This window comes from Tamandua tetradactyla, chromosome 8 (genome assembly GCF_023851605.1).
Source record: "Tamandua tetradactyla isolate mTamTet1 chromosome 8, mTamTet1.pri, whole genome shotgun sequence".
Taxonomy (NCBI): domain Eukaryota; kingdom Metazoa; phylum Chordata; class Mammalia; order Pilosa; family Myrmecophagidae; genus Tamandua; species Tamandua tetradactyla.
In genome coordinates, this window is record NC_135334.1 from 7999843 (window position 1) to 8011062 (window position 11220).

At 40.0% G+C, this 11220-nt stretch overlaps 1 protein-coding gene across 3 annotated transcripts in view; it reads left to right on the forward strand.

The window, feature by feature from the left end:
- The first annotated feature begins 10161 nt into the window (after nt 1–10161).
- Nucleotides 10162–11220, forward strand: part of ETS1 (ETS proto-oncogene 1, transcription factor) — a 128974-nt gene continuing 127915 nt past the window's right edge. Inside the window, exon 1 of one of the 3 annotated variants that reach the window (XM_077112467.1) lies at nt 10162–10365. The gene's annotated coding sequence lies outside the window, so the exon portion shown is untranslated. Of the gene's footprint in view, nt 10375–11220 lie in introns of all 3 variants that reach the window. The other 2 variants (XM_077112463.1, XM_077112464.1) reach the window with 2 other exon arrangements.

Consider the following 11220-nt stretch of genomic DNA (forward strand, 5'->3'; position numbering starts at 1 on the left):
TGTTGTTATTGGCTATCTCTGGGTGGGAAATTAGATGAATTTAATTTTCTTATTTGGCTGTTTCCCCAATTTTAAACCATAAGCGTGTATGACTTTTGGAATGAAAAGAATAATCATCAACTGAAAAAAGAGAAGGCAGAATTGTTCTTGGATTCAAGATTAAAGACTTTGAATTTCAGCCTCACAAAGTGATTTTAGAGGAAGAGCATCACTTCAATATAAATTCTTTACCCTAAGCTTCCTTGAATTTTGATCACCTTCAGACCTGATATTTTCCACCATCTGAGCAAATATTGGCTCTTCTGTACCTCCTATCCATTAGAGAATTTTGTTTTGCTTTAAGCAAGGACCAACAATGCTGTTGTTGTTTCTCATTTTCAGTGTTTTTCTTTCCTTTGGCTCTATTTAAAAGTTTCTATTATTATCCAAACTCTCAGAATAAAAAAAAAATCATATTCTAAATGCCACTAAAACAAGATAAAAAATGTTGAACTGTATCATGTTGTGCTTTGGCCAGGGGTGAACTGTAATGCAAGTTGCAAGAGACAGACTTAATTAGGGGTTCAATTTCATTAGATAATGAGCCAGATTCTCTCAGGTCACAAACCTCTCTCTGGGAGCAAGTTCAACATCTTTGTCAATTCTAGATGCATTCTGGTTGTCATAAAGGTTGTGTTCAATCCTATGTGATTTCCTTGGCTGGCTTTTTCAAACACCAGTACGGCAAGTAACTTATTCGTATGGTCATTGCAGAGCTAAAACCATCAGATTGTGCAACTAAAATGTTTCTTTCCATGCTCAGTGCTTGTCCCATTTTATATTAGGATTGGGATCCCCTAATATCAACCTTTGTATCCCATGAAGAATATTTTGTGACCAACAGCCATTGATAGGGATAAGTGAATTATTTCAGGTTTTCTCTGACCTGACACACTTGAAAATCAAACTAGAGGGGGAATAAAACTCAGAAGTCTAGATTCTGTCCTTAAATCACAAATTAATTGCTTCTGTTTTACTCACTCTAAAAGGAAAAATAAGATGGAGATGTAACTATACATTAATAAAGGAAAAACATGCCCGATGGAAGCTAACAAGCAAAAAGAAATAAGGTATGAAGTAGTGACTCAGTCTGTCTGTTTATTCAACCTGAATTTTCTGGTTAGTTGTCAGTTCTTAGCTTTACTTCATGGTACATAAATGATATATTATTTTCCTGGCAAATTTATTTTTTAGTTGATTGGAGAAAGATCATGCAAAAACATTTTTGTGATGAGTACTCTAGGGATAGGGTCAGGTGCCTGCCATTCATCTCTCCATCATTCATCCATCCATGCAATATTTATCTCAATAAATATCAAGTCTTTGCTGTAGGTTCTAGGTACAGTGCTAAGAATGGTGAAGAACAATGGTAAACAAAATTGGTCCATTCCTTCCCTTCGTGATTTTACAATAGACCAAGAAGGTGGACATTACACAAATAATTACAATATAATTCACGCTACAAAGGGAAGGTGCTCCGCTGTTGAAAGGTTTAGTGAAAGGAGAAGATACACTCTTGTTGTGGAGGAAAGAGATGGAGATGGTCAGAGAAAACCTCCACGAAGAAGTAGAATTCAGGTAAAAATGAGATGTATGAGCATCTGCGATATCTGATATTCCCACATATCACCAACATGGCTTCCACGGAATGATGCCACCAGGTCCATGAGCATCTGGGTCTTCTTGGTCTCTTTGAGTCTTGAGTTTAAAGATGGTCTTTACTTTGTTGAAAAATGAAGAGAAGAATCCAGGATAAAGATATCAGCAGCAGCAAGACTGTCATTTGGTTGAAATGGTGCTCCAAAAGAGCTAAAAAACAAACCAATTCACTTCCAATCATTCATCAGTCCTAAGCCAAAATAGCGAGTACATTTAAGAACTGATGAATGTGGCTTTCTATAAATTTCTCATCGCATTCATGGCTGCAGTCGACTTTGGTTACTGGACTTCTGGTCTGAAGCATGTTTTGAAACAACGAAAACCCATGAGGATCTTTTGTGGTACTTTGGATTGCTTTTTTCTCTCCCAGATCTACTGGGGTCTGAGCTCCAGGCATTTGGTTTGAAAATGAGGACAATTATTCCTTCAACAGATCTATTAATCTGAATTTGCCTCTTTTGTACTAGGTCCCCTAACCCCAAATAATAGACCTACAGGTTCTCTCACAGTGTTCAGTGCACACCTGGCCGTGGTTCCTACAGACAGGCTGACCACTTAGCTTTGAGTAATGTGGCTCGGAGAAAAGTTATTTACCAGCTTTCCCTTAACCAAGAGGTTAATCTCTCTAATTCTGTTTACTCATCTGAAAGGTGGTAAGGTTTCAGAGTCCCTAAAGATTTTTCCAAGTTCACAAATTCATGGCTTCCAGAATTCTTGGTCATGATGATTCTGCATTGGGAAGCATATCTCACCTGAGCAGAAGGTACTGACTTAACCCAGGCACAGAGACGTCCAAAGCACAGAGAAAGTGTGCAACTGGAGTTGAGACAGTGGCTTTTTGACCTCTTTGGATAAAGCCAAGCCTGAAAGCCTACCAGAAGGTCTTCCACCCTCCTGTGGAGAAAGAGGAGTTCAGGACCTTTTTATCGAGTATAGATCAGGAAATGCATATTCACAGTTCCAGTGTCCCTCTGATGAGAGGGGGTTGCCTTCTAAATCTGTACTATAACGTATGTTTAGGGAAATGCAGAGAGAGTTGACACTGATAAAATTGCCTTGGGGAGGAGGGACTAGACCCCAAGACTGGGCTCAATCTGTAATCAGAGACCTGTTTCAAAGGAAATATGACTGTAGTCAACATTACTTGGTATGGGCCACCAAGACATGGCTGTAGTTGTCCTTTTACCAATACAGCAGGGCATCTTATCTCAGCAAGCATGTCCTAATTGCGTTACTGGGTGCTGCATTGGTCTTTCCTCTCCTGTTCAACAAATCAGCATTCTAATGAGGAGGGGAAGTCACCAACCCTACCTCACACATGGTCAGTTCTTTTCCACTGAGGATTCATGGAATATCATGAGGACAACACTGGACTGGAAATAGAAGCCTTGAACTTCTATTCCCAGTCCTGCCTGATAATAATAGCTAATAGTTACTGAGTGCAATCTCTTCTCCAAGCATTGCATTAAATACTTAGTACCCAATACCTTCTAAAACCTTATAACAATCTGTTCTAGTTTGCTAACTGCTGGAATGCAATATACCAGAAACAGAATGCCTTTTAAAAAGGGGAATTTAATGAGTTGCTAGTTTACAGTTCTAAGTCCGAGAAAATGTCCCAATTAAAACAAGTCTATAGAAATGTCCAATCAAAGGCATCCAGGGAAAGACACCCTGGTTCAAGAAGGCCGATGAAGTTCAGGGTTTCTCTCTCAAGTGAGATGGCACATGGCAAACACAGTCAGGGCTTCTCTCTCAGCTGGAAGGGCACATGGCATACACAGCATCATCTGCTAGCTTTATCTCCTGGCTTCCTATTTCATGAAGCTCCCCGGGAGGCATCTTCCTTCTTCATCTCTAAAGGTCACTGGCTGGTGGACTCTCTGCTTTGTGGTGCGGCAGCATTCTCTGCCCTCTCTGAGTCTCTCATTCTCCAAAATGTTTCCTCTTTTATAGGACTTCAGAAACTAATCAAGACCCACTCAAATGGGTGGAGACATGTCATCCCCTAATCCAGTTTAACAACCATTCTTAACTAAATCTCATCAATCAGGGAGATGATCTCATTACAGTTTCAAACACACAGTATTGAATAGAGATTATTCTACCTTTATGAAATGGGATTTATATTAAAACATGGCTTTTCTTAGGGGGCATGCTTCCTTTCAAACCAGCACACAATCCTTGAGGTAGAAAGTATCATTATCCCCACTTTGCGTATGAGGAAATGGAAGTTCAGACATTTTCAATAAAATGCCTAATAAAAAACAACATAGAAAGAAACAGGGCTGGGATGCAAACCAGAGCAGCACACCTACAGAATCTGCACTATGACACTGTGTTACAGGACAATCTTAATCAGACTTCTAAAATCACAGATTTAACAATAAAATGTTGCTTTATTTTTATTATAAATGGAATATAATATTGTATGCAAACAAAAAACACAAATATATAACAAGAACCAAACGAAAGAGTTCCCATAATCTTACCACCAAAATGAACACTCTTAATAGTTGCTTTCAGACTGTATTTTTTTTTTTTTTAACATGGACAGGCACCAGGAATCGAACCCAGGTCTCGGGCATGGCAGGCAAGAGCTCTGCCACTGAGTCACCGTGATCAGCCCAAATCAGTGATTTTTTTTTTTTCCTGCTTGGGCAGGCACTGGGAGTCAAACTTGGGTCTCCAGCACGGCAGGCAAGAATTCTGCCTGCTGAGCTACCATAGCCTGCTCTCAGACTGTATTTGAAAGATTTTGATCAGTCATGCCATTAATTTTTAAATTCTGTCGGTCCATGTTAGTGTGCATTATGTTCAAGAGAGTATGTTGTCTGGGTAGGCACTCTATGTGATATTGGTGATAGAAAAGTGTCGAACTCAGACCCATCCCTCCTGGAATCCCTTTCTATGAGGGAGATAAGGAGAGAAAGACATGGGAAGGAGATATGAAAGCTTAAATAACATATGGGGATAACATATGAGCAAGAAGGTGCATAAAATGAAAAATGCAAGGAAAAAATGCAAGGAAAGACTGGAGTTTTTAGAGAATCACAGAGGAAACAGGACTTGAGCTGGGACTTAAAAGTCATGACAGAGAATTCTTCGTTGATTATTAAAATGAAGGCACTGAGTTGGGGAAATGGCACTGGCAAATATACTGCTGAATGCAAAACAGTAGGTTGCCATATAGTAGGTAAGCACAATCCCATGAAAGAAGTATAGTGTTTATATAAAAACAGGAATAACTGTTGGAAGGCAGTGTATCAAACCATAAACTTTGGGGAGTGCAATGGGGGTGAGCAGGGTTTAAAAATTCATGATCTTCTGTATTGCACAAATATGCTACAACATCGTGTTGATTTTGTTATTAAAAACGGAGATAGAAAAATTACTTCATAGGAGTTAGATTGACAGAAAGAAAAAGTGAAGACATTTTGAGAAAGGAAGGCCTAAGGGGATAGTGATAAAAAAATGCAGAGAAAGGATTAGGGGATCAAAAAAAGGGTGGTAACGGGAGATTTCAGTGGACTCATTCCATTGAAACTCTGAATTTTTTGCATCAAGAATGATCAGCAGGCCCAAAAGAACTAGGTTGGAGAAGCATCTTTCCTCAATCTTATCTCAGCTTCCTCCCAGGATATCCATGCATGGTCCTACTTCCAGCCCATTTTACATTGCAAAGGGGGAGGAAAAGACAGAAATTTCATGCAAGAAAAAACAGAGCAACATATTCTGGGGTCCTGGGAGGACTATGGCAAGAAATCTGGCTTCTACATGGGCTCCCTGGCACACACAGAGGGACAAGCACCTGGGTGCCAGATGTGCTCGCATGTGTGAGTCCTGCTGATCCATCTGTGGCTCAAGACCAAAGCTTAGCTTTTGATCACGGAGAAGAGATACATTCATTGCAAAGTACAGGATAAGAAGTTCCAGAGCTGGAGCGTCAATAGACAAAGGTTCTCTACCCTTCGCTTTCCTTTCATCTTATCTTTTGGGGCCTCTTGGAAATTTGGTGCTGACTATGCTTGTATCTGAATTTTACCACTCCCCCTCCCTGCCAGTTTTGATAATTTGTTTAGCTCCTGCTTCCCTGCATATATAGAGTCTTCTGAAACACTGGAAGTTGTTCTAAGTGAAATGGAAGGGAAGAGAGGAGATGCAAAATGCAATAAATGGCTGATATTTTTCTTTGTTTCTCATCAAATCGAATGCATTTTCATTTCAAATGTAACTGTTTCATGTGTTGAGAGTGGTTTAAAGAACCACTATACGTTTCCTAGAAGGGGATTTCTGCATTTTCATGGGAATTAAGGTGGGAGTGAGGAAGGCTGTTGGTAGGGTCGAAGGTCCTTGCAAAGCTAAGATTCTGGGAATTCAGCTTTTCCATTTTTCCTCTTCGTAGATACTAACTTGCAATGTAGCTTGTTAGACAGAAGAAAAGAACAAGGTGTCTTCAACATTAGAACAGCAAATAAGTTTTATTCAGGCCCTATTACAATTTCATCTACAAGATATTGAAATCGCCCTCTTGGGTTGGGTTCTGGAGATGCACCTTCACAAGCGACTCTTTTTGTATAACTCTTTTACATGGTGGCCAAAAGGTATACATGTCCCCCAAATCGCTCTCTTGAACATCTTAAAGTCTACAGTCATCTTAAATGAGGTCCTTTAGTAGAGCAGAACAAGGAAATGAATGATCAGTGTTGCCTTCCCACTTTAGCACAATCATCCAATTAATTATTCAGTTAACTCAATAACATTGTCAAGTTGGACTGGTATTATTACCCTTTTTGGGACTGATGTCCAAACTTAGGTTTTAGAACATAGGGAGCGGAGGAGGGAGGCAAAGCCAGGTTTTCTAGTCTCAGATCCTGTGTTCCTTTTTATGAATTCATGCCCTTTTCTTCAAGAGGATCATTTTACTTTTGCCCTATGTAATCCATGTGGATCAGAAAGCATAACCTCTGTGGGTGGTCTACTTCCCTCTAATGCTACATTTTTGAAGATACTTTTTAAAGCAAAACTTCCTGTTTTCTCTGGACATCTCTAGGTGATTTAAGCATGGTGACTTATATGAACCATTCAGGTTCCTACTTGTCATGCACTGACTGATAAGTAGATTGGTAAACAATGGTATATACATTTGATCAAATATTGTGCTGCTACAAAAAGGAACGAAGTTGTGAGGCATGCAACATTATGAATGAATCTGTGGGGCATTTGATGAAGCAAAATAAGCCAGAAACAAAAGAGCAATTACTGTACGTCTCATTTAGAAAATGCTTATAAGAAAACTGGTGCCTACATTGTAAGCTCTTATAGCAGTCTTATTTAGTCTAGAACGGTAATTATTATTTCTGGATTTTTAGAAGCTCTTTTATATACATATAACCTGCTATGCAGAGATAAGAACAAAGGTGATCAGGTCGAGATTAAGGTAATTCAGAACATAGGGGTAAGGAAGACATTGTCTAGATTTTAGAACTTCATCTACTCTTTAAGGCCAAATAAAGAAAAGTTATTTTGTCCAGAACTTAAATTTTCTGTAGCACACAATCTAACTCAACCTGTCTAGATAGCTTGTTTAAACAGTTAAAACACAGGGAGTTCAGAATAAGAATGAGCCTTTAATTCTGTATACCTTAATGTAATGCCTGGATACATCCCAGAATACATGAAGGAGAGAATAAAAAAATATTGGCAAGGTTCTTTGAGGGATGGGAGCAAAAATATGGAACTATTAAACTTTACCACTGGGGAAAAGCCTGATCCTAGACGAAGCAGCCAAACATTAAGGACACCCAAATCAGTAGGCCAAGCCCTTGAGCTTGAGGTTTGTTCTTGTGAAGCTTATGTATGTAGCAGAAAAGCTTAGCGTACCTATAGGTGTACCTAAGCGTCACCTCTGGAGGACCTCTTTTGTTGCTCAGATGTGGCCTCATTCTCTTTAAGCCCAACTGTGCAAGTGAAATCATTGCCCTCCCCACTATGTGGGACTTGATGTCCAAGGGTGAAAGTCTCCCTGGTGGCATGGGAGATGACTCCCAGGGATGAGTCTGGCCCTGGCACCATGGGATCAATTATGTCATCCTGATCAAAAAGGAGAAGAGGAGTGTAGAAAATCAGTTACTAGTGGCTGAGAGAGTTCAAATAGCAATTGAGAGGCTACTCTGGAGGTCACTCTTACACAAACTTCAGTTAGACGTTGCTACCTATCATAACTTGCCAAACTCCAATGGAAAGCACTCCAACCAGTCCTAAAGAACACCTAGGGTAATATATAAGATTCTACAAAGGTTCCATGCACTAGGGTAACTTTCCAGAAATCTACAGCCTCCAGATGGGTTCCTGGATCAGATAAGTCCTGAAACCTAGAGGGCCCAGCCTCTCCAGAACATCAGCTAGTTCCATCTCCTTAGCCCATATTATTGACAACCCCTTCCAACACAAAAAAGTTAGAATGGGCATGGCCCAATTATCCCTAAAGAATGGAAGAAAGTGGAGTTATACAGAGAAGGTAAAGTTTAACAGATGTATATGATTGCTGAATCATTATATTGATATTTCTATTAGTCTCCAGTATCTTAGAGCAGCTAGAAGTAAAAACCTAAAATTGTGGAATTGTAACCCATAGCAAACTCTGTAATCTGTTCTACAATTAATTGTTGTGCTGTGTGTGGAAATTTATTGCTTTTTTGTATATATGTTGTTTTCATAAAAAAAGAAAAAAGTGATTATATATATATATATATATTCCTTCTAACCTCCAATGTTCTGGAGCAGCTAGAAGGAAAAATCTGAGAGGATGGTATGGTAGCCCATGACAAACTCTGGGATCTGTCCTGCAACTACTTGTTGAAGAGTGCTCTGAAAATTAGTGCTTTTCTCTTTCTTTGCTTTGTATATATGCTATATTATACAATAAAAAAGTGAGAAAAAAAAAGATTCCTCCTGTCTTTTACACAAGATAGGTAGTGGCGGAGGATGGAACTGGCATATTTCAAAGGGTTACTCCCTATATAAACTCTAGGCAACCCCAGACTCCATAGTCCCTCAATTATCACTCTGTACCTGCTTTAGGCCAACAGTCCAACTCTTTCTGCATTGCTTTTTGCTTTCCTCTTCTGAAAAGACAGAGAATACAATTGTAACAGTTGTGATTGCTTTAATTGACCATAGGCTCTTTGAATGGGGGCTACAGGTTGGAACCTACCAGGCTAGGGGAGGTTGGCTGAAGTTTCAGTACCTCTCTTCATAGACTTCTCCCACAGCATACATCGCGTTTTAAGGAGATGGCTCATTTATTTGTCTGTCTTCCCACTACAAAATGAATTTTGTTATACTTCTAGTTCCCAGCACAGTGCCTGACCCAGACATTTATTAAATTGAACAAGCAGCACCATCTCTTCCTTTCTTCCAAGCCACGGCAACATGCAAAGCCAAAAGATGAGCAGTAAAACCTTGTTTGAATCCCATCAACATCTGAACTGTGTTACCAGCTTTATGTAACAAAAAGTACTGCTGGATGATGGTTTAGTAGATTTTCACTAGCTTTCAAAGTTGTGCTTTTGTGTCTCCATTGAAAAGGAAAAAAAGGTGGCCACCATGACAAATGTTTGCTCCCATCTATTACTCACAGAAAATAAAATCTTTTAGGATAAAATTCCTAGACGAAGCAGCCAACTGTTGACTTTCCAAAGAAATCTGTCATGAAATAACCGTATCAATAGAAATGAGATTACACTCTTGAATAGTAAATGAAAGACGGTGTATATCCTCACCTAGAACAGATGCAAGATTTTTGTATTGTTTATATTTTCTCTAGACTAGAACTATATGACTATCTCTGCCTTTTTATTCCTGCACGATGGACCACGAATCAGTCAGTAAGAGTAATCTACTCTAGAGAGCACCCCAAGCCAGATTTACAGGAAAAGCGTATTTGAGCTTTACTCTTCAGAAATTCCCACTCGGTGCTTAGTCAGCTCTCTTCCATACAATTGCTTTTTCCTTAGGAAATATCGAATTTCACATCAGGTTGAGAGAAACAAGCAAGAGGCTGGAGAGGTGACTGAGTGTAGGCATCCTGCGTGCCCGCCACTTAACAGAGAAAAGGAACAGGTCTTTCTGACCTGGTTTTATAGCCCTCCTATCCCCCGGCTAGATTCAGCAGGGACTCCATTGAGAAAATCAAGAAATTTGAAAAGCTTGAATACGGACACATTCAGTAGAGAGTAAATCGAATGCATTAGCCAATGATAACAGCCTTTTCCTCCTGAGCTGGTTGCCTTCTCGGCATCTCCCTCTTTTTCTTCCCACCCCCGGGTGAGGTATATTTAATTGCAGCAGAATTTGAGGGCTAGGAAATAAGGTGTATTTGATGTTAACCACAGCCAGAAATGCCGCTTGATTCTTCCCTCTAGACCACAGCGCCTGTCCCTGTGCGCGCGGTGCCAGGAACTAACGAAGACTGCATTTTTCCAGCTTTCCCTGGTTTGACCACACCCCCCAATTTAAGGAGGCAGCTCTATTAGAAACATTATGGTCTTCGCCTCCTCTTTAGCTCCGGAGTAGAGGGTTCCCGCAGGTAGTTGGAAAGAGACCACGGACCGTGAGGGAAGCTCACTCAGGATCTACTCTTCACTCTGTCTCTCCAGCAAAGTAGTAAGTGAGGTGTGAGTTTCTGCCTAAAACTTTTGAGCCCATTCTCCTTTTTCATTTTCCCCCCCACTCTGTGGAATTAAAGGGTACGTTGACGAGGACTTTCAGGATAAAACCTGGTTTTCTTTTCGCATTGTGCTTTATTTACCATTCAATTGTTTATTTCATGACTATTTTCAGAAAATAGTTCCTAACCTTGTCCGAATAACCTGAAATCAAGACCATGTTTCACTGTCTTCCTGTCTTTATAAAAGCCAAATCCTTCACGGTTTAGTTACTTGCAGCTTACTTGTCAGAAACTCAGGATTCTTTCTTAGTGCATCAGAGCAGTTCCAAAGAAATGAAGCCACAGTTAAAAGATTGAAATTTCTTTCTCTTTTTCTCTTTCATTCCTAGCAAGCCTATTGTTTCTCTCTCTCTCTCTCTCTCTCTCTCTCTCTCTCTCTTTTTGCATAGTGAAGCTTAATGAATTGCTTTCATGGAGAGGACAATTAATAAATGTTGGAATCTTGCAAGTCAAACTCACCTTTTTGGTGTTTTCCCCATTCTGATTCTGACAGTTCTCCAAGGGTTTGATAATCCTTTGGACTGTAGTTGGAGGGAGGGTGTGTCTCAGACTCAGGGGGGCATTTCTGTCTGCGACTGGAAAGCCGGACTTCAGTAGCTGCTTAGGAGAAACAGGATCTGCGGATGGCGACTCTTCGCCACTCAGTTTTTCATCCACTCTGCAAGTCGCTTCTCAACTACTGTAAAAATTCCTCTGCGACCTCCTCTTAAAGTAGCATTTAGGTGGGTAAACTGCTCAAAAAAGATGCTGGGTCACTGAGCTCAAAGCATTTGATTGTAAATTTTCCTTAT